A 19,298-nucleotide genomic window follows, 5' to 3' on the forward strand; every position below is an offset into this window, starting at 1 on the left:
TTGGGTCAAAGTGGGATATATAATGTCCTACTTAGCAGGAGAAGCTTTGATGTGGATCTGTCCCCTCTGGGAAGCAGGGGATCCTATCATCACGGGCCTAGATGCCTTCCTAATGGCCTTCCATAAAGCCTTTGAAGTACCCAGTCCAGCTACGTCTGCTAAGTCTTCCCTTTCCAGATCTGAGAGGCGCGCCAGATGGGCGAAACCAGTGAAGAAACCGCCTCGTCAGACCACGACCGCCGTCCGAAACCATCCAGTTCCTCCACCTGTTAAAGCAGCTACTTGAGTTGAACCCAAGAAAACTGTTAAGAGTGGGCTGGCAAAGCAGCAGCCTAAAACCAGTCATAAGAAGGGTAAGCTGTATTACTGCAGTTGTGAGGAACACCCGGACGGTCTCTGTCCAAAGGATCTAAAGCTCCAGAACCTTGGGCCAGTAGGAGAGGCTGCCCTTGGTGAGAGTACATCCCATCCATGAAAGTTGGTGACTGTTTCTGTGCCTTGTGGGAGCTTTGGCCCTGCAGATGTGTTAAAGCTGCAAGCAAAACGGAGTCTGTGTAGGGTTCCTGTTCCACAGCTCCAGAATCCGGTGAAGGTGTTTGGTGATGGTCATGCCCTACTTATGAACAGTCCAGTGTTGAAGGGACAACTACAGCTCCAAATTGGAGCGTTATATTTGGAGAAGTTTATCTTCCACTTGCTGACCAGTTTGCCCATCGGTCCTTCTGAGCCGGGTACTCTACTGCCCATTCTGGTCCGAAGACCCAGCATGGTGCTGCACTTGGAGCTACCTAGTCACCAGAGGTATCTAGTTCCAATGTTGCAAGGTCAGGCTACAGTGTTGTCACCTTCTCCACCTGATCTGCTGGCTACCAAGTCATGGTGTGCTGACGTCACGGATGAAAAGAAAGCAGTGGTGCCCTCTCCACACACCTCCTGTGACCAGTGCCCAGAAGCATCCCTGTCGCTTGAAAATTTTTCTCTGAGCCTTGGGCGAAGGATGGATCCAGTGATGGTACCCTAAACTTCCATTTGGCTAGTTGGTGAAGATACCTGGGCAGAGATGCTTCCCCCTGATCCTAAGGAGGAGGTCCAATTTTCTTGGGATATCGGGCTGAAGTTGGACTCAGTGAAGGTCTCTTCTGTTTCCATCTGGCCGGCTGATGTATGGGTGAAGTCTGATCTTCCAGGTCCCTGCTTTCTGCCACTCAGGAGGAAGAAATCCAAGTCCTTATACCCTCTGTGTTGGAAGCTGACTCCATCAGGCACCAAGAAGTTTGGCACTCTGGGATTCCTGATGGCACACTTATTCCACACTACCTGAAGGATGTCATGTCAACCTGGACTGTGTGTGGTCCCATACTCCTTCTTCAGGTCATTCTGGCAGGCTTGAGGAAAAGGGGCCGTAAAGGGGGGGACTGTAACAACCCTGCTGGCGTCACTGCATAGCCTCCCATCCCCCGCACATCAACTTACTCACTGCTCCGGGTCATGCTGTGAATTATGTCTGTTGCCAGTCCTGTGCTCTGTGCCTCTGCTCTCCTGTATGTTTCCTGGCTATGTGTGTATAGGGGGGCGGCGCCAGAACTCTCTGGTTCTTATGCAGTCAGGGTGCACCTGTCTAATCTATCCCTGACCAATCACCTAGAGCCCTTGACTATTTAGTTCCGCCTCACCCCTTGAAACATGGCCTGTGCAATGTCTAATCTCAGTTAGTATCTTGTTGCTGAGGAAGCCAGGCCCTGTCCTGTGTATTTCCTCCTTCTCTGGAGGAATACTTCTTGTCTTGCTTTGTACCTTGTCTGCCTGCCAGGAGGCTGAATATCCTGGCCCTTGAGTCTTGGTCCCAGTACCTTGTCTGTACTCTGTCCTACCTTAGTCTCCCTTTCTCCTTGTCTGTGGCTTCCTTCCCTGCTGTGTCTTCCTTGTGTCCTCCCTGTCTGTGCATCTGCACCCTTGTGTCCTCCCTGTCTGTGCATCTGCACCCTTGCAGCTCCATCTGTGCATCTGCACCCTTGCAACTCCGTCTGTGCATCTGCACCCTTGCAGCTCCGTCTGTGCATCTGCACCCTTGCAGCTCCATCTGTGCATCTGCACCATTGCAGCTCCGTCTGTGCATCTGCACCCTTGCAGCTCTGTCTTCTCTGCTGCTGCAGAACTTCTTGCTGCAGTTTCTCCACAGGCCTTGTGGTTCAGCTCTACTCTGCACTCCTGCGGCTCCGCCTACTCCACACTCCTGCCTATATCCATACCTGCACCTCCTGTGTGAAAAGGTCCAAATCCTGTTCCAACATATACCACTCCCTCCTGCCTACACCTGCTGTGTGAACAGGTCCCTATCTGTCCCTTCTCATACCACGCCAATCTGTCCTGTGTCTCCAAGCCGTGCCCGCCTGTCCTGTGTCTCCAAGCTGTGCCCGCCTGTCCTGTGTCTCCAAGCCGTGCCCGCCTGTCCTGTGTCTCCATGCCACGCCTGCTTGCCCAGTGTCTCAGCTGTGCCTGTTGTGTCTACCTGCCTGCCTGTCTATAGCTTCTGTCCAAGTGACTTGTCCCCGAGTGGGACCAGCAGCCACAGCCAGACACCACCCTGGAGTGGCACCCGACAGCTATCTGCCACACAAGCCTGACCTCACCATCAGAGGCTCCAGTGAAGACCGAGGTAGCTGTCGTAGTCACGCCCCTTCCAGGGTTATCTGGTTTGTGGCTCAGTGGGGCCACAAACCCCCCGGCTCTTGCCAATCAGCCAAGGCGCGAGTGTGTCACAACCGTTTTCGCTGTCTCCACAGACACAGTAATTGAGGGTCTGCATCGCCTCTGCAACATTTACCGGGAGGTTTTCCCCGCGATGAGTAATTCCCAAATTTCTGCTAACACTCAACTCTCCATCTGTACTTGTATCCATGTAGTTTCCAGTAGCGGAGAGTCTGGACTGGCTTACTGAGATTGAAATATAAATGAACATTTAAAAGTACCACAACACTGTTTACTGTTGTACGCTTCGACTTTCTCTTTTTCTACTTTTTAAATTCTGGTGTAATACATAGTGAGCCTGTGAGTGTCTGTGTCTGACTCCGGAAGTATAGACGGAAATTTACAATTACCCCTAGACTGGATACACCTGGTGTGTGCTGATACAGTACCTTTGTTAAAAATTTGTTATTACGGTATCATCCATTGGGAGTCAGCGTGTGTGGTTTACGCCTTCTATATATACGGTGAATCGGAGATACCAATTTTTACCCTATACTCGATACAGCTTGTATCTTGTTATACAGTACCTTTGTTCGACATTTAATATTAAGGTCAAATCCATACTGAGTAAGCGCCTTAGAGTGACTACGGGACTATGTATATGGAGATTTCAATTGTACTCTATAATATATATATACTTGCTATCTTGTTATCCAGTACCTTTTTACAACATTTTTTTTTATGGTCAAACCCAGACTGTGTGAGCGTCTGAGGGTGACTCCGGAAATATATACCGATATTTCAAATTTGGCCAACACTGTATACAGCTGTACGCTTCTGATACAGTAACCTTTTTTGCTATTTAGATTCTGGTGTAATCCATATTGAGCCTGTGAACGTCTGTCTGTTACTCCGGAAATATATTTGAGGATTTAAGATTACCCCAACACTGTATACAGCTGTACGCTTGTGTTACATTACCCATTTGTGTTTGTGTCTGCCTCCTGAAATATATACGGAGATTCCTAATGTTTACACTATACTATATATACCTTGTATCTGGTGATACTGTACCCTTTTTCAACTTTTTATTTTATTGTGTACTCCATACTGAGCCTGTGAGCGTCTGTGTATGACTCATTAAATATATACAGAGATTTTCTGTTATCCCTAGACTGTATAGAGCTGTACGCTTCTGATACAGTACCATATATCTGCTGGTATTTTGGGTCCATTTTCCAAAACATGAGGAAGTATGGTAGAAGAGGACGTGGACTTAGGCGTGGGGGGGCCACCTGGTACTGATGGTGGTGTTGGTGCATCTGCTGGTAGTGCCAAAAACACAATAGCAGCTAAGGCAGGAGGTGTTGAGCCTGCATCATGGTGTAGCTGTGGAAGGCCTGTAAGGCTCCCTTTTCTGGGAGTAGGTACACTGCTTTTAAAGCCAGAGCATCAGGAACTGTTTTTGGATTACATTGCTGAAACAGCCACCAGCTCTATCGCCTCCTCTTCTGAAGTTTAAAAAAAATGCAAGCACTGAGTCATCAGTGCAGGCTTCTGGTCAGGAGCAACCCCTTTCCTGGTGTTCTTCACCCACAACAAAAGTGAAGGATGTGGCAGCACACACTTCAGATTACTCCATGGAGCTCTTTTCACATACCATGCCTGGGTTAATTAAAAATGGGGCCCATCATATAATGGGACATTCCAAATGGGGGACATCAGACATTGGAGCAGCATTTATGGGGCTCATTATACACTGGAGCATTAGAAATGGAGCCCATTATATATTGAGCATTATTAGGGCCCATCATACACTGGACCATCATCCATGGGGCCCATCATATACTGGAGCATTCTAAATGGGGCAGATCAGACACTGGAGCAGCATCTATGGGGCACATTATACACTGGAGCATTACAAATGGGGCCCATTATATATGGAGCATTATTTGGCCCATAAGACACTGGATCATCATCCATGGGGCCCATCATATACTGGAGCATTCTAAATTGGGCAGATCAGACAGTGGAGCAGCATCTATGGGGCACATTATACACTGGAGCATTACAAATGGGGCCCATTATATATGGAGCATTATATGGGCCCATAAGACACTGGAGCATCATCCATGGGGCCCATCATATACTAGAGCATTCTAAATGGGGCAGATCAGACACTGGAGCAGCATTTATGGGGCACATTATACACTGGAACATTACAAATGGGCCCATTATATATGGAGCATTATTTGGGCCCATAAGACCATGGAGCATCATCCATGGGGCCCATCATATACTGGAGCATTCTAAATGGGGCAGATCAGACACTGGAACAGCATCTATGGGGCACATTATACACTGGAGCATTACAAATGGGGCCCTTTATATATGGAGCATTATTTGGGCCCATAAGCCACTGGAGCATCATCCATGGGGCCCATCATATACTGGAGCATTCTAAATGGGGCAGATAAGACACTGGAGCAGCATCTATGGGGCACATTATACACTGGAGCATTAAAATGGGGCCCATTATATATAGAGCATTATTTGGGCCCATAACACACTGGAGCATCATCCATGGGGCCCATCATATACTGGAGCATTCTAAATGGGGCAGATCAGACACTGGAGCATCATCCATGGGACCCATCATATACTGGAGCTTTCTAAATGGGGTAGATCAGACACTGGAGCAGCATCTATGGGGCATATTATACACTGGAGCATTACAAATGGGCCCATTATATATGGAGCATTATTTGGACCCATAACACACTGGAGCATCGTCCATGGGGACCATCATATACTGTAGCATTATGTGGAGCTCATCATATACTGTATGGAACATTATATGTGAGCAATTAGTCTGTATGGAGAAATATATGGGGCTCATTATTTTGTATGGCGCACAATGTGGTGGCCATAATACTGTATGGAGTAATATACTGTCCTTTTTTTGAGCTATTGTACAATTTAAAATAGATCTGTCATGTCATGTAAGCAGTGAAGTATTTGTCATTGTACTATACCTACATTTCTGTGCTGTATCGGAGCATCATGAGTTGTGGTATGTGTTAAAGGGGCGCACTGACACTCTTTGGCCCAGGGCATACGAAAACCTGGAGCCAGCCCTACCCCCCACAACTTTAGCCAAATAACCCCCAGTTTTCAATGCGTAACTATTATTATGAAGTAAATTAAGATTGACAAGCTTCAGTAATAAGAATTGATGCTTTTGGCATTGAAATGGGCACTGTAGGTGTGTTTACTGTCCTCCACTCCCTGCCAACTTTGCTTCCCCATTGACTTGCACTGGGTTTCGTGTTTCAGTCAGCCTCCGACTTTTCGCTATAGTCAGCCGATTTCGTTCGACCCGACTTTTGCGAAAGTCGGGTTTCATGAAACCTGACTCGACCCTAAAAAAGGCAAAGTCGCTCATCTCTACTAGCGAGGGCCGTTTAAGGTGACAGTTTAGGGATGAGGTACTCTGATGTCGGCAGGGGGAAGGACCTGCATAAGGTGTTAGGCGAGATCAGGGACAAGCTCAGGTGGGAGCTCAGGAAGTGACCGTCTCTGATTCCCTATTGTCAGGCCCTCACTCTCCCTTATTCCATCGGCGTTGTGTTGTTTGGTGAGGGTCATGTCACACTGGGCCAGTCACTCCTTGACACCCTCCATGATTTTACCCACGTAGAGGTTAAGCTTACTGGCCTATACTTTCCAAGTTCAGTTTTTGTCCCATTTTTTGAATATTGGCACCACATTTGCTATACGCCAGTCCTGTGGTCCAGACCGTGTTATTATGGAATTTTTAAAGATGAAAAATAATGGTCTATCAATGACTGTACTTAATTCCTTCAGTAATTGTTCATTTAGTGACAGGTGGCTAACACGTGTGGCCCTAAGGTTGTCAAACAGCAGGTTACAAAATAGGAGGGCTACATACAACATGATTGGGAAAAAGCAAGGTCATGGTGGAAGCAGGAATAGACTTGGTGTTCATTTTGTACATGGGTTAGGTGTTCATGTTAATGAAAACTCAACTGAACAAACACCGTCTTGTCCTGTCCAAAGACCACTGACAACATCTGTTACTGGATGGGCTACTCCACTCCCTTTCTTTGGCAGCCTTACAGCGGTCCACTTTGTAGATGAGGCTCAGAAAGAGCATGTTCTCCAGTGGATGCCAAGTGCTACATCAAGTGGCTTCTCCTCCTCTTCCTCCACCTTAACATTACACACGGTACAAGCCTCAGAGGTGGCACCCCAATCACCCTGGTTTCCTCCTGCGTCACAAATTTCTAAACGCCCAAGTGACTCTGTGGGGAATCATAGATGGGCCATTCTGCAGAGCTGTTAACACATTCTAGTCCACAGGCATGAGAGGTCTGCTCTAAAAATTCACAGAATCCAGAGGAGGAAAGCATCTGCACCGAAGCCCAACATTTTTTCATGTTGGATTCGGGGCCGGACGAAGTAGGGTCCGAACAGAATCCAGACCCTCGTCACCAGATGTTAACCACTGGGGATGGAGGTGATCCTGATGAGACTCAGATACCAGAGCTGCATGCACACTGTACTGTTGTGTCAAGGCAGGAAGACGAGGAGGGTGACTCTCAGGGTGAGGAGTCTGAGAGCAGAGAGTATGACAATGATGTTGTAGATCCCACTTGGTGTGAATCCAGAGGAATGCAGCTGAGTAGCTCAGCAGAGGAGGTGGAGGAGGAGAGAGATGAGGAGGTTACATTGCAGCTTTACACACAGACACAAAGTCATGCAACCATGACAAGCACTGCATCATCAGCCCCAACTCTTGCTGAGGCCAGCAATGGTCTTGAGTGTTCAGTTCGCAGGAGCAGCAAGGGTTGCCTAGCCTGGGTCTTTTTTGAGACTGCAAAGGATGACCCAACTCACGTTATCTGCCAAATTTGCAAAAAAAAGTCAGTATAGGTAAAAATTGCAATAATTTGACTACATGCATGAACCGGCACATGCACGATTGACATGCCTTAGTGTGAGAAAAATCACTGCTCTAAAATGTGGACTTGCGGGCCTCACTAACCACCGGCCATCCCATCAACCACATCTGCTGCTTCTTCCTCGTCCATCACTGTGCCAAGTCTTCTCACACAGGTCTCCGGCACCAGAAACTACTCTTGTTTACCCCCTACAGTTGGGGTGAGTGAGAGCCTGTCATCTGTTACAGAAGTGGACATGACTGCTGTTTTTGTGTCACCAAGCACAGCACATCTTTCTCAATTAACCAGAACATCTCCGCCTGCACTTCACTCACAGTCCATCAGTTTGTCCTGTTATTCCGTTCTCCCCCCTCTCTCAGCACAGCAGCCAGCCCTTGCTCCTGCAGTTGTGGTAACGTAAAATAATGTTTCCTCCTACACATGCCTGAGCTAAGAGCTTGAACTCCATCATCTCCAATCTTTTGGCCATGGAAATGCTGCCTTTCCACCTGGTGGAAACATACCGTTTCAGAAAGTTAATGATCATTGCAGTCCCCCAGTACCAGTAGCCCAGTCGCTGCTACGTCTCTAATTCTCAATTGGATTCACATCTGGACTTTGCCTTGGCGATTCTAACACCTGGATACGTTTATGTGTGAACCATTCCATTGTAGATTTTGCTTTATGTTTGGGATCATTGTCTTGTTGGAAGACAAATCTCGGTCCCAGTCTCAGATCTTTTGCAGACTCCAACAGGTTTTCTTCAAGAATGGTCCTGTATTTGGCTCTATCCATCTTCCCATCAATTTTAGCCATCTTCCCTGTCCCTGCTGAAGAAAAGCAGGCCCAAACCATGATGCTGCCACCACCATGTTTGACAGTGGGGATGGTGTGTTCAGGGTGATGAGCTGTGTTGCCTTTACGCCAAACATATCGTTTGGCATTGTTGCCAAAAAGTTTGATTTTGGTTTCATCTGACCAGAGCACCTTCTTCCACATGTTTGGTGTGTCTCCCAGGTGGCTTGCTGCAAGCTTTAAACAATAAAAAGTTTTGGAAATCATTTTGTATCCAAATCTAGCTTTAAACTTCTCCACAACAGTATCACGGACCTGCCTGTTGTGTTCCTTGATGCTCTCTGTGCATCAAACAGAACCCTGAGACTATCACAGAGCAGGTGCATTTATACAGAGACTTGATTACACACAGGTGGATTATATTTAACATCATTGGTCATTTAGGACAACATTAGATCATTCAGAGATTCACAATGAACTTCTGGAGTGAGTTTGCTGCACTGAAAATAAAGGGGCTGAATAATATTGCACGCCCCACTTTTCAGTTTTTGAAATTCCACAAAAATTTAAAATAACCAATAAATTTCATTCAACTTCACAATTGTGTCCCATTTGTTGTTGATTCTTCACCAAAGATTTACATTTGGTATCTTTATGTTTGAAACAACAGGACATGACATCCACTATCGATTCCAGCCAATTTTGAGTTAAAAAAGTTAATCGATCCTCCTTCAGTTTCCGAGCTGTGCCATGCATCCAAACAGAACTTTTCTCCCACATATGGGGGTATCAGCGTGCTCAGTAAAATTGCAAAACAAATTTTGGGGTCAATTTTCTCCTGTTTCCCTTGTGAAAATAATGAAATTTGGGTCTAAAGTAAAAATTTTTTTAAAAAAGTAAATGTTCATTTTTTTGTTCCACATTACAAAAAGTCATGTGAAGCACCTGAAAAGTTAAATTAACTTTTTGAATGTGATTTTGAGCACCTTGAGAGGTGCAGTTTCTAGAATGGAGTCACTTTTGGGTATTTTCTGTCATATAGGCCCCTCAAAGTCTCTTTAACCCCTTCACCCCCAAGGGTGGTTTGCACGTTCATGACCGGGCCAATTTTTACAATTCTGACCACTGTACCTTTATGAGGTCATAACTCTGGAATTTCATTCAAATAACTTGCGTTTATTTGTGAGAAAAACGGAAATTTGGCGAAAATTTTGAAAATTTCGCAATTTTCCAACTTTGAATTTTTATGCCCTTAAATCACAGAAATACTGCACACAAAAAACTTGATAACTAACATTTCCCACATGTTTACTTTACATCAGCACAATTTTGGAACCAAAATTTTTTTTTGTTAGGAAGTTATAAGGGTTAAAAGTTGACCAGCAATTTCTCATTTTTACAACACCATTTTATTTTTAGGACCACATCACATTTGAAGCCACTTTGAGGGGTCTATATGATAGAAAATACCCAAAAGTGACACCATTCTAAAAACTGCACCCATTAAGGTGCTCAAAACCACATTCAAGAAGTTTATTAACCCTTTAGGTGCGTCACAGGAATTTTTTTGAATATTTAAAAAAAAAAATGAACATCTAACTTTTTTTCACAAAAAAAATACTTCAGGTTCAATTTTTTATATTTTACCAAGGGTAACAGGAGAAATTGGACTGCAAAAGTTATTGTGCAATTTGTCCTGAGTACGCTGATACCTGATATGTGGGGGGGAACGACTGTTTCGGCGCATGGCAGAGCTCAGAAGGGAAGGAGCGCCGTTTGACTTTTTCAATGCAAAATTGGCTGGAATTCAGATCGGACGCCATGTCACGTTTGGAGAGTCCCTGATGTACCTAAACAGTGGAAACCCCCTACATGTGACCCCATTTTGGAATTCTAGACCCCCCAAGGAATTTATCTAGATATGTGGTGAGATCTTTGAACCCACAGGGGCTTTACAGAAGTTTATAACGTACAGCGGTACAATTAAAAAATCATATTTTTTCCACAAAAATGATCTTTTCACCCCAATTTTTATTTTCCCAAGGGTAACAGGACCCTAAAAGTTATTGTGCAATTTCTCCTGAGTACGCTGATACCCCACATGTGGGGGTAAACCACTATTTGGGCGCATGGCAGAGCTCGGAAGGGAAGCAGCGCCATTTGACGTTTTTGGCTGGAATTGAGATCGGACATCATGTCGCGATTGGAAAACCCCTGATGTACCAAAACAGTGGAAACCCCCCACAAATGACACCATTTTGGAAACTAGACCCCCTAAGGAACTTATCTAGATGTGTGGTGAGAACTTTGAACCCCCAAGAGCTTCACAGAAGTTTATAACATACAGCCGTACAAATAAAAAATCATATTTTTTCCACAAAAATGATCTTTTCACCCTCAATTCTTATTTTTCCAAGGGTAACATGACCCTAAAAGTTATTGGGCAATTTGTCCTGAGTACGTTGATACCCCACATGTGGGGGTAAACCACTATTTGGGCGCATGGCAGAGCTCGGAAGGGAAGCAGCGCCATTTGACGTTTTGGGCTGGAATTGAGATCGGACTCCATGTCGCGATTGGAAAACCCCTGATGTACCAAAACAGTGGAAACCCCCCACAAATGACACCATTTTGGAAACTAGACCCCCTAAGGAACTTATCTAGATGTGTGGTGAGAATTTTGAACCCCCAAGGGCTTCACAGAAGTTTATAACATAAAGCCGTACAATTAAAAAATCATATTTTTTCCACAAAAATGATCTTTTCACCCTCAATTCTTATTTTTCCAAGGGTAACAGGACCCTAAAAGTTATTGTGCAATTTGTCCTGAGTACGCTGATACCCCACCTGTGGGGGTAAACCACTATTTGGGCGCATGGCAGAGCTCGGAAGGGAAGCAGCGCCATTTGACGTTTTTGGCTGGAATTGAGATCGGACACCATGTCGCGATTGGAAAACCCCTGATGTACCTAAACAGTGGAAACCCCCCACAAATGACACCATTTTGTAAACTAGACCCCCCAAGGAACTTATCTAGATGTGTGGTGAGCACATTGAACCCCCCAGTGCTTCACAGAAGTTTATATCGCCCGGGCGTGAAAATAAAAAAATCGTATTTTTTCCACAAACATGATCAGTTAGTCCCCAATTTTTTATTTTCCCAAGGGTAACAGGAGAAATTGAACCCCAAAAGTTGTTGTCCAATTTGTCCTGAGTATGCTGACACCCCATATGTGGGAGAAAACTACTGTATGGACACACGTCAGGGTTCAGAAGGGAAGTAGTGACGTTTTGGAATGCAGACTTAGATGGAATGGTCTGCGGGTGTCATGTTGCCTTTTTTAGAGCCCCTAATGTACCTGTCAGGAACACCGCACTGCACTTGCTCACTGTGCCAGTGCGGGTGTCCTGAGTACAAAGACAGTACTCACAGATACCTGTGGAGCAGGGCAGCAGTGGTGACGATGCGTGCTTCAGAGTATCAGGACCTGAAGCACATGACTGCTGTGGGTGTGGCCTAAGCTCCACAGATCTAGGAGCTGCAGGGAAACTCCTAGAAAGGTAACTACGGGGCAATGTTACCAAGGGGCATAGACAGAGACAGAAACCAGACGAAGCCAGGGTCAAAGCACCAGATAGCAATACAGTACCACGGGGTTTAGACAGAAAGGATAGTCAGGACGTAGCAATAGGTCAGAAAACCAGAACGGGCAATAGACGGTACAATAGGGACAAACTGTAACGGAGTAACGATAGCCAAGCCAGGAGGTCAGAACCGGAGAAGACAGTAGTACCAAAGCGAGAGACGGAGTACAGAGTGAGGGAACAGGCCGGGTCATACACGGGAATCAAACAAGCAACGCAGAATACACGCACACCAGGGGTCAGACACACCAGAACAACAGTATAGCTGACAGAGAACCCTGGTAAAGAGTGAGTATAAATACCCCTCCCAGATCCAGAAAGAGGCCACGAACACTTAACCCTGTGAGTGCAGGGCAAGAACCCTGTTCAAACCATGACAGTACCTAAACAGTGGAAACCCCCACAAATGACCCCATTTTGGAAACGAGACCCCCTAAGGAACTTATCTAGATGTGTGGTGAGCACTTTGAACCCCCAACGGCTTCACAGAAGTTTATAATGCCCGGGCATGAAAATAAAAAAATCGTATTTTTTCCACAAACATGATCAATTAGTCCCCAATTTTTTCATTTTCCCAAGGGTAACAGGAGAAATTGGACCCCAAAAGTTGTTGTCCAATTTGTTATGAGTACGCTGACACCCCAAATGTGGGAGAAAACTACTGTATGGACACACGTTGGGGCTCGGAAGGGAAGCAGTGACGTTTTGGAATGCAGACTTTGATGGAATGGTCTGCGGGTGTCATGTTGCCTTTGGAGAGCCCCTAATGTACCTAAACAGTGGAAACCCCCACAAATGACCCCATTTTGGAAACGAGACCCCCTAAGGAACTTATCTAGATGTGTGGTGAGCACTTTGAACCCCCAAGGGCTTCACAGAAGTTTATAATGCCCGGGCATGAAAATAAAAAAATCATTTTTTTCCACAAAAATGATATTTTTGCCCCCAATTTTTTATTTTCCTAAGGGTAACAGGAGAAATTGGACCCCAAAAATTGTTTTGCAATTTGACCTGAGTAGGCTGATACCCTACATGTGGGGGTAAAACACTGTTTGGGCGCATGGCAGAGCTTGGAAGGGAAGGAGCACCATTTGACTTTTTCAACTCAGAATTTGCTGGAATTGAGATCAGACACCATGTTGCATTTGGAGAGCCCCTGATGTGCCCAAACAGTGGAAACCCCCAATTCTAACTCCAACCCGAACCCCAACACACCCCTAACCCTAATCTCAGCCCTAACCCTAGCCCTAACCCTAACCCTAGCCCTAACCCTAGCCCTAGCTCTAACCCTAGCCCTAACCCTACCCTAACCCTAACCCTAACCCTAGCCCTAACCCTAGCCCTAACCCTAACCCTAATGGAAAAATGGAAATAAATACATTTTTTTTATTTTATTATTTTTCCCTAACTAAGGGGGTGATAACGGGGGGGTTTGATTTACTATTTATGGCGGTTTTTATGTTTGGCAGCTGTCGCACGCTAAAAGACGCTTTTTATTGTAAAAATAGTTTTTGCATCACCACATATTGAGAGCTATAATTTTTCCGTATTTTGACCCACCGAGTCATGTGAGGTCTTATTTTTTGCGGGACGAGTTGACGTTTTAATTGGTACCATTTTCGGGCACGTAACATTTTTTGATCGCTTTTTATTCCGATTTTTGGGACGCAGAATGAACAAAAACCAGCGTTTCATGAATTTCTTTTGGGGGGGTGCGTTTACACCGTTCCGCGTGCGGTAAAATTGATAAAGTGGTTTTATTCTTCGGGTCAGTACGGTTACAGCGATACCTCATTTAGGTCTTTTTTTATGTTTTGTCGGTTTTATGCAATGAAAACTATTTTATATAAAAAATAATTATTTTTGCATCGCTGTATTCTGCGAGCTATAACTTTTTTATTTTTTCGCTGATGATGCTGTGTGCAGCTCGTTTTTTGCGGGACAAGATGACGTTTTCAGCGGTACCATGGATATTTATATGCGTCTTTTTGATCGCGCGTTATTACACTTTTTGTTTGGCGGTATGATAATAAATCATTCTTTTTTGCTTTGTTTTTTATTTTTATTTTTTAAGGGGTTCACTAAGGGGTTAACTAATGGGACAGTTTTATAGGGCGGGTCGTTACGGACGGGGCGATACCTAATATGTGTACTTTTATTGTTTTCTTTTTTTTTATTTCCAAAAAATTGATTTATTTGGGGGAATATTTTTTTTTTTTTCTAATTTATTTGGCGATTTTTTTAAATTTATTTTTACACTTTTTTTTATTTTTTTTAACTTTATTAAATAGTCCCAGGTGGGACATCACTGTCCTGTGACAGATTGCTGATCTGTCACATCACAGATCACTGTGACAGATCAGCGATCTGTCACAGGCAGTGCAGAAGGCTTCCTCATGCCTGCGCTTTGCAGGCACTGAGGAAGCCAGCTTCCTGCAGGCCCCCGTCGCCATCTTGGATTCGGGAAAGGAGCCCCCCGCAGCAGCGCTGCACATTTGCGCTGCCTTGGGGGGCTCAGGGAAGCACGGAGGGAGCCCCCTCCCTGCCGATGCTTCCCTTTAACCCCCGGTACACCGCGATCATGTTTGATCGTGGTATGCAAGGGGTTAACGTGTCGGGGGCAGTCCGTGACCGCCCCTGACACATTGTGCCGGGTGTCAGCTGTGATAATCAGCTGACACCCGGCCGCGATCAGCGGCGCTCACCACGTGGGTGCCGCTGATCACGGTAGACGTACTATCCCGTCCATGGGCATAGGGGCCCGGGTCCCATGGACGGGATAGTACGTCTGATGTCAGGAAGGGGTTAATTGTGATTTGGTCCCTAAAAAAGTGGTTTTGTAAATCTTATTGGAAAAATGAGAAGGTGCTGGTCAATTTTTAATCCTTCTAACTTCCTAACAAAAAAAAGTTTCAAAAATTGTGCTGCTGTAAAGTAGACATGTGGGAAATGTTATTTATTAATTAATTAATATTAATTTTGAGTGATAGAACTCTCTGCTTTAAGGGCATAAAAATTAAAAGCTTGAAAATAGCAACATTTTCACCAAATTTCTGAGATTTTCACAAATAAACGCGTCATAGTAAACTACTTTTATCACTGTCATAAAGTAAAAAGGATTGATAATATACAAAGCTTTGATTCTACTCTTAAAAATGCAAAAGTGTTTTTTCCTTCATGTGTTTTCTTTAGAAGAAGCTTACAGAGAAAAAATGCACTAAAACCACAGAGTACAGCAGCGTGTTTAGACGCACAGAGGGTGGAGATTTCATGGAATCACATCCTCTTTGCTTGGAAATTTAGACCTTGTTCACATGTAGCACAAAAAAAGTCTGCTGTGTTTAACTGTCCAACCAAAGTGGATGTGATTTCATGAAAACTGCGCCTGCTGTGTGCCCAAGCTGAACTGTGCGGTTTTGGTGCTTTTTTCTCTCATCTTTTTTGAGACTAAAAACATATTTAAAAAACTGCAGTTACTTTTTTTAAGTGCAGAATCAAATCTTTTCCGTACTATAAAAAAATACATTGAAGATGCGGCTTCACATCTGCATTAGAAATGCATCAAATAAGGGGTTGAAGATTGTTATTGTGTAGTTAGGTGCTTTCATTTGCATAAAAGAAAAAACAAAAAAATACAGGATTTCTGCAACGTCTGAATATGGCCTACAGACACAATAAAGTCTGATGACGTCCCGCCAGCTCTGGCTAATAAAAGCAGCGCCGGAAACGCCAGAAGGTTAGAGATTTGTGGCCTCTCATCAAGCTCGTCAAGGTGGCACTGACCTGTATGGTGGACCAGAGACTAGAGTTGAGCGACTTTGGTCAGATCGGGTTTTGTGAAACCCGAATGAAACAAAATAAGTTTCAGATGAAACTCGTCAGACTAGAGCAAAACAAAGTCGGAGTTTCGTCCGAAACCCGACCCCAATGCAAGTCAATGGGAAATAAAAGTCAGACGAAACTCCGACTTTTTTTGCTCTAGTCGGACGAGTTTCATCTGAAACTTATTTTGTTTCATTCGGGTTTCACGAAACCCGATCCGACCAAAGTCGTTCAACTCTACCAGAGACTCATGAATTGATCTGCTCATCTCTAGTCCCAACTGTCCTGGATACAGCGGACAGTTCCGGATTTGGGTTTACGTCCTGCAGTCTTGAGCATCTACTGAATCTCCCTCACTACCACTGCCCCACTGACAACTCCTCCTCCCAGAGTAGAAAGAAACGGTAAATGGGCGTGCTTTTGGATGTGGACAGGGGCCGTGGTCAACATTTGCCATCGCGTGCCACATTATCTGTCCCTCTTTCTGTTCTTCAAAAGTTGGGTATATTCTGACATGCCATGGGCTCATCCCAATCATTTAATGGTGCCCTCTATTTCTCATTGTTCCATGGCATTTGAGTTAAAATACTGTAGCAAAAAGTTTTAAGTACCAATCTCTAAATTGATATAGTGAAAACAGTGCAGTAATTCAAGTGGTGCTGTAATAGTTTCATGCTACATGTGGTCCTGTAATTGATCTGTAGGTACATTAAAGAAAAACACTTGTGTTTACAGTAATTTTTTTTTTAACTTTTTGATGTGTACACATTATTGTTCATATATACATCGCTACAATTGTTTTTTAATTAAGCTGTAAAACGTAATGTGAGGGGTTGTGAAGAAGACGACGACTTCCTATTTTTACTGTGTCATGCATAGTTCCCTCGACTGAGTTAGATATTTTATTGTATCTAAAGTTCCTATAAATGTCAAACAGACTGTTCTTGGAGTTGATCCTTTGATCCTACAGCTGCAGCCTCTCTTAGATGTCACACAGAGGGCTGCAGTAACTGTTAGGTCCTGCTCACATTGTGTTTCTGTAAAAAAACGGGATTCAGATGAACCGCCACCATTGGCTGCTGTGATATCAATGGATTTCAAATGAACTACATTAGCATTTATTCTCTGAAAGTATCCGTTTGTTCAGACGTGCACAGGAACAAAGCCGACTACATTTCTGTGCCAATTGAATAAATGGACACGTTCAGAGAAAAAACACAAAACGAGTTAATTTGAGCTCCATTTGTGTCATTGCATTCTATAGTGATTCATCTAAATAATGTTTTTTGGTGGATTCAGACAGAACCCCTGGATATAGTGCAGAAGCACAGTGTGGACAGGCACTTAGTAGCAAGAAGTGAGAAGCCCAAAAGTAAAAGCTAGTAGCAGGATGTGGGAAACCCAAAACTGCTTATACCCCATAACTGTTAGAGGAACACCGTCAGCTACTCCTCCATAAACGCGACTGCTGGACTCAGCTGAGTGATCAAGTGTTTTAATGGAGAGAGCAGAGTAGTTTTCGGCCAGAAATCTCTGATGGCAGCTTGTCAATTGATTGGTTCTTTCCTCCGTACATCAGGTGTTGAGCGAGAGTAAGAAAACCCCTATACACATTGAGGGGTGCACTACTACATGCAACTAAGGCCGGTTTCACATTTGCATATGGAGAAGCTGCGGAGGGCTACGGACTTCCCCCGTGAAGCTCCGCCCACTGCCGCACCTCCTCCGGTCAGCTCTGCCTACATCTGCATACTTCTGCATGTGGCTTGCGTAAGCAGGTCGTGCGGATGTATGCGGATGCCTCCGCATGCGTCGTTTTGACGACTCGGCAACCCGCATCGAACGCAACATGTTGGAATTTGATGCGGTCGCCGCATCATCAAAAGGATGCATGCAGAGGCATCTGCGTACATCCGCATGACCTGCGTATCCAATGATAAAGATTGGGTACGCAGGCCACATGCAGAAGTATGCGGATGTAGGCGGAGCTGACCTGAGGAGGTGCGACAGTGGGCGTAGCTTCACGGAGGAAGTCCGCTGCCCTCTGCAGCTCCTCTATATGCAAACGTGAAACTAGCCTAAGTCATGCTCTGCTGGGTCCTCTTTGGCTCATAAGAAGCTGCCATTGTAATAAACAGCACATAGTAATTAGAGGCCGTGTTACAGATTTTACTTTAGGGCACAAGATCTTCTATTTTCTAAGTACCAGGTACTCTAAAAGTTTCCAAACATCTTTTACTTAAAATACTTATTATGTCACAGCTATAACATCTCAGGATCTCCAGCCTAAGATGATGCCTCCTAAACTTAACCAAAACATATTTTTGACATTACAGTAGTTTTCTACTTTTAGCATCCAGAGCCCACCTTACAAAGAAGCCCCTGACGGTTATATATAGTCCAGTTTCCAGACATAGTGGTAGTAATGCAGAGACCATAAAATGTAAAGACAGTTCTAGAGAACAAGCAATTCAATGCAGATGGGCCCATTGATGAGGAGCAGATGCTTTTCAGTACAAATACTGAGAAAATAAAATGGAAACATTGTGGAAAGTAAAGACATTAAAAGAAGTCAGACAAGTGGCAGCAACTATCAAAGCATCTTGAGACTCTAAGAATAAGAATTGTGATTATGATAATAATCTTTATTTAGTACCAATATATTTAAATATCAAAGGGCACATGTAGAAACAAGCCAGACATTACTGAGAAAATAGCTAATAGTTCAAGGAAAAGGCGTATTGGTCCTGCTCGCAAGATCTTACAAGTATCATTTTTATATTTGTTTAGATGTGTTTTAAAGTATTTATTTGCTTTGTATTTGGTGGTGGCATTGGTTAGCCACTATGACAGCTTTTACCTGATGCTCATGTTGCCTATGGACTGTGCAAGCGAGATGACAGCTCCTCTGACTTACCCACACTATGGGAGGGCCCGGGGTCCGATACTGCAGTGAAAGTTCAAGCAGACAGGACCTGTGACACTGAAAGTAGTAAGGAGTACAAGGACCTACGATCATGTGACTGCAGGGGGCGGGGCTTAGCATCCTACTGCTGCAGATGATGAAATATACTAACTGCAGGGATACTGTAGTAGAGGAGAGGGAAGTGAAGGTCAGACAAGCAGAGGTCATACACGGATAGGGCGGAGCGGTACCAGAGGGACGAGCAGAGAATAGTCAAGTCACAGGCAGAGAGTCATACACAGAGAGGTAGCGCAGTACAAGAGTGACAGGCAGAACTCGCAACAGGGACGGAACCGGATCAAAACCAAGCAAGCAACAAGTTATCAGGCACAAGGCACACGTACGCAAGAGGTCAACTAACTCAGCCGAGGGCAGGAGTATAACTGACACCGGACCTAGGTCGAGTGGTCACTAAATAG

This window comes from Dendrobates tinctorius, unplaced genomic scaffold (assembly GCF_039654945.1).
Source record: "Dendrobates tinctorius isolate UK_male_01 unplaced genomic scaffold, ASM3965494v1 ptg000003l, whole genome shotgun sequence".
Taxonomy (NCBI): Eukaryota; Metazoa; Chordata; class Amphibia; order Anura; family Dendrobatidae; genus Dendrobates; species Dendrobates tinctorius.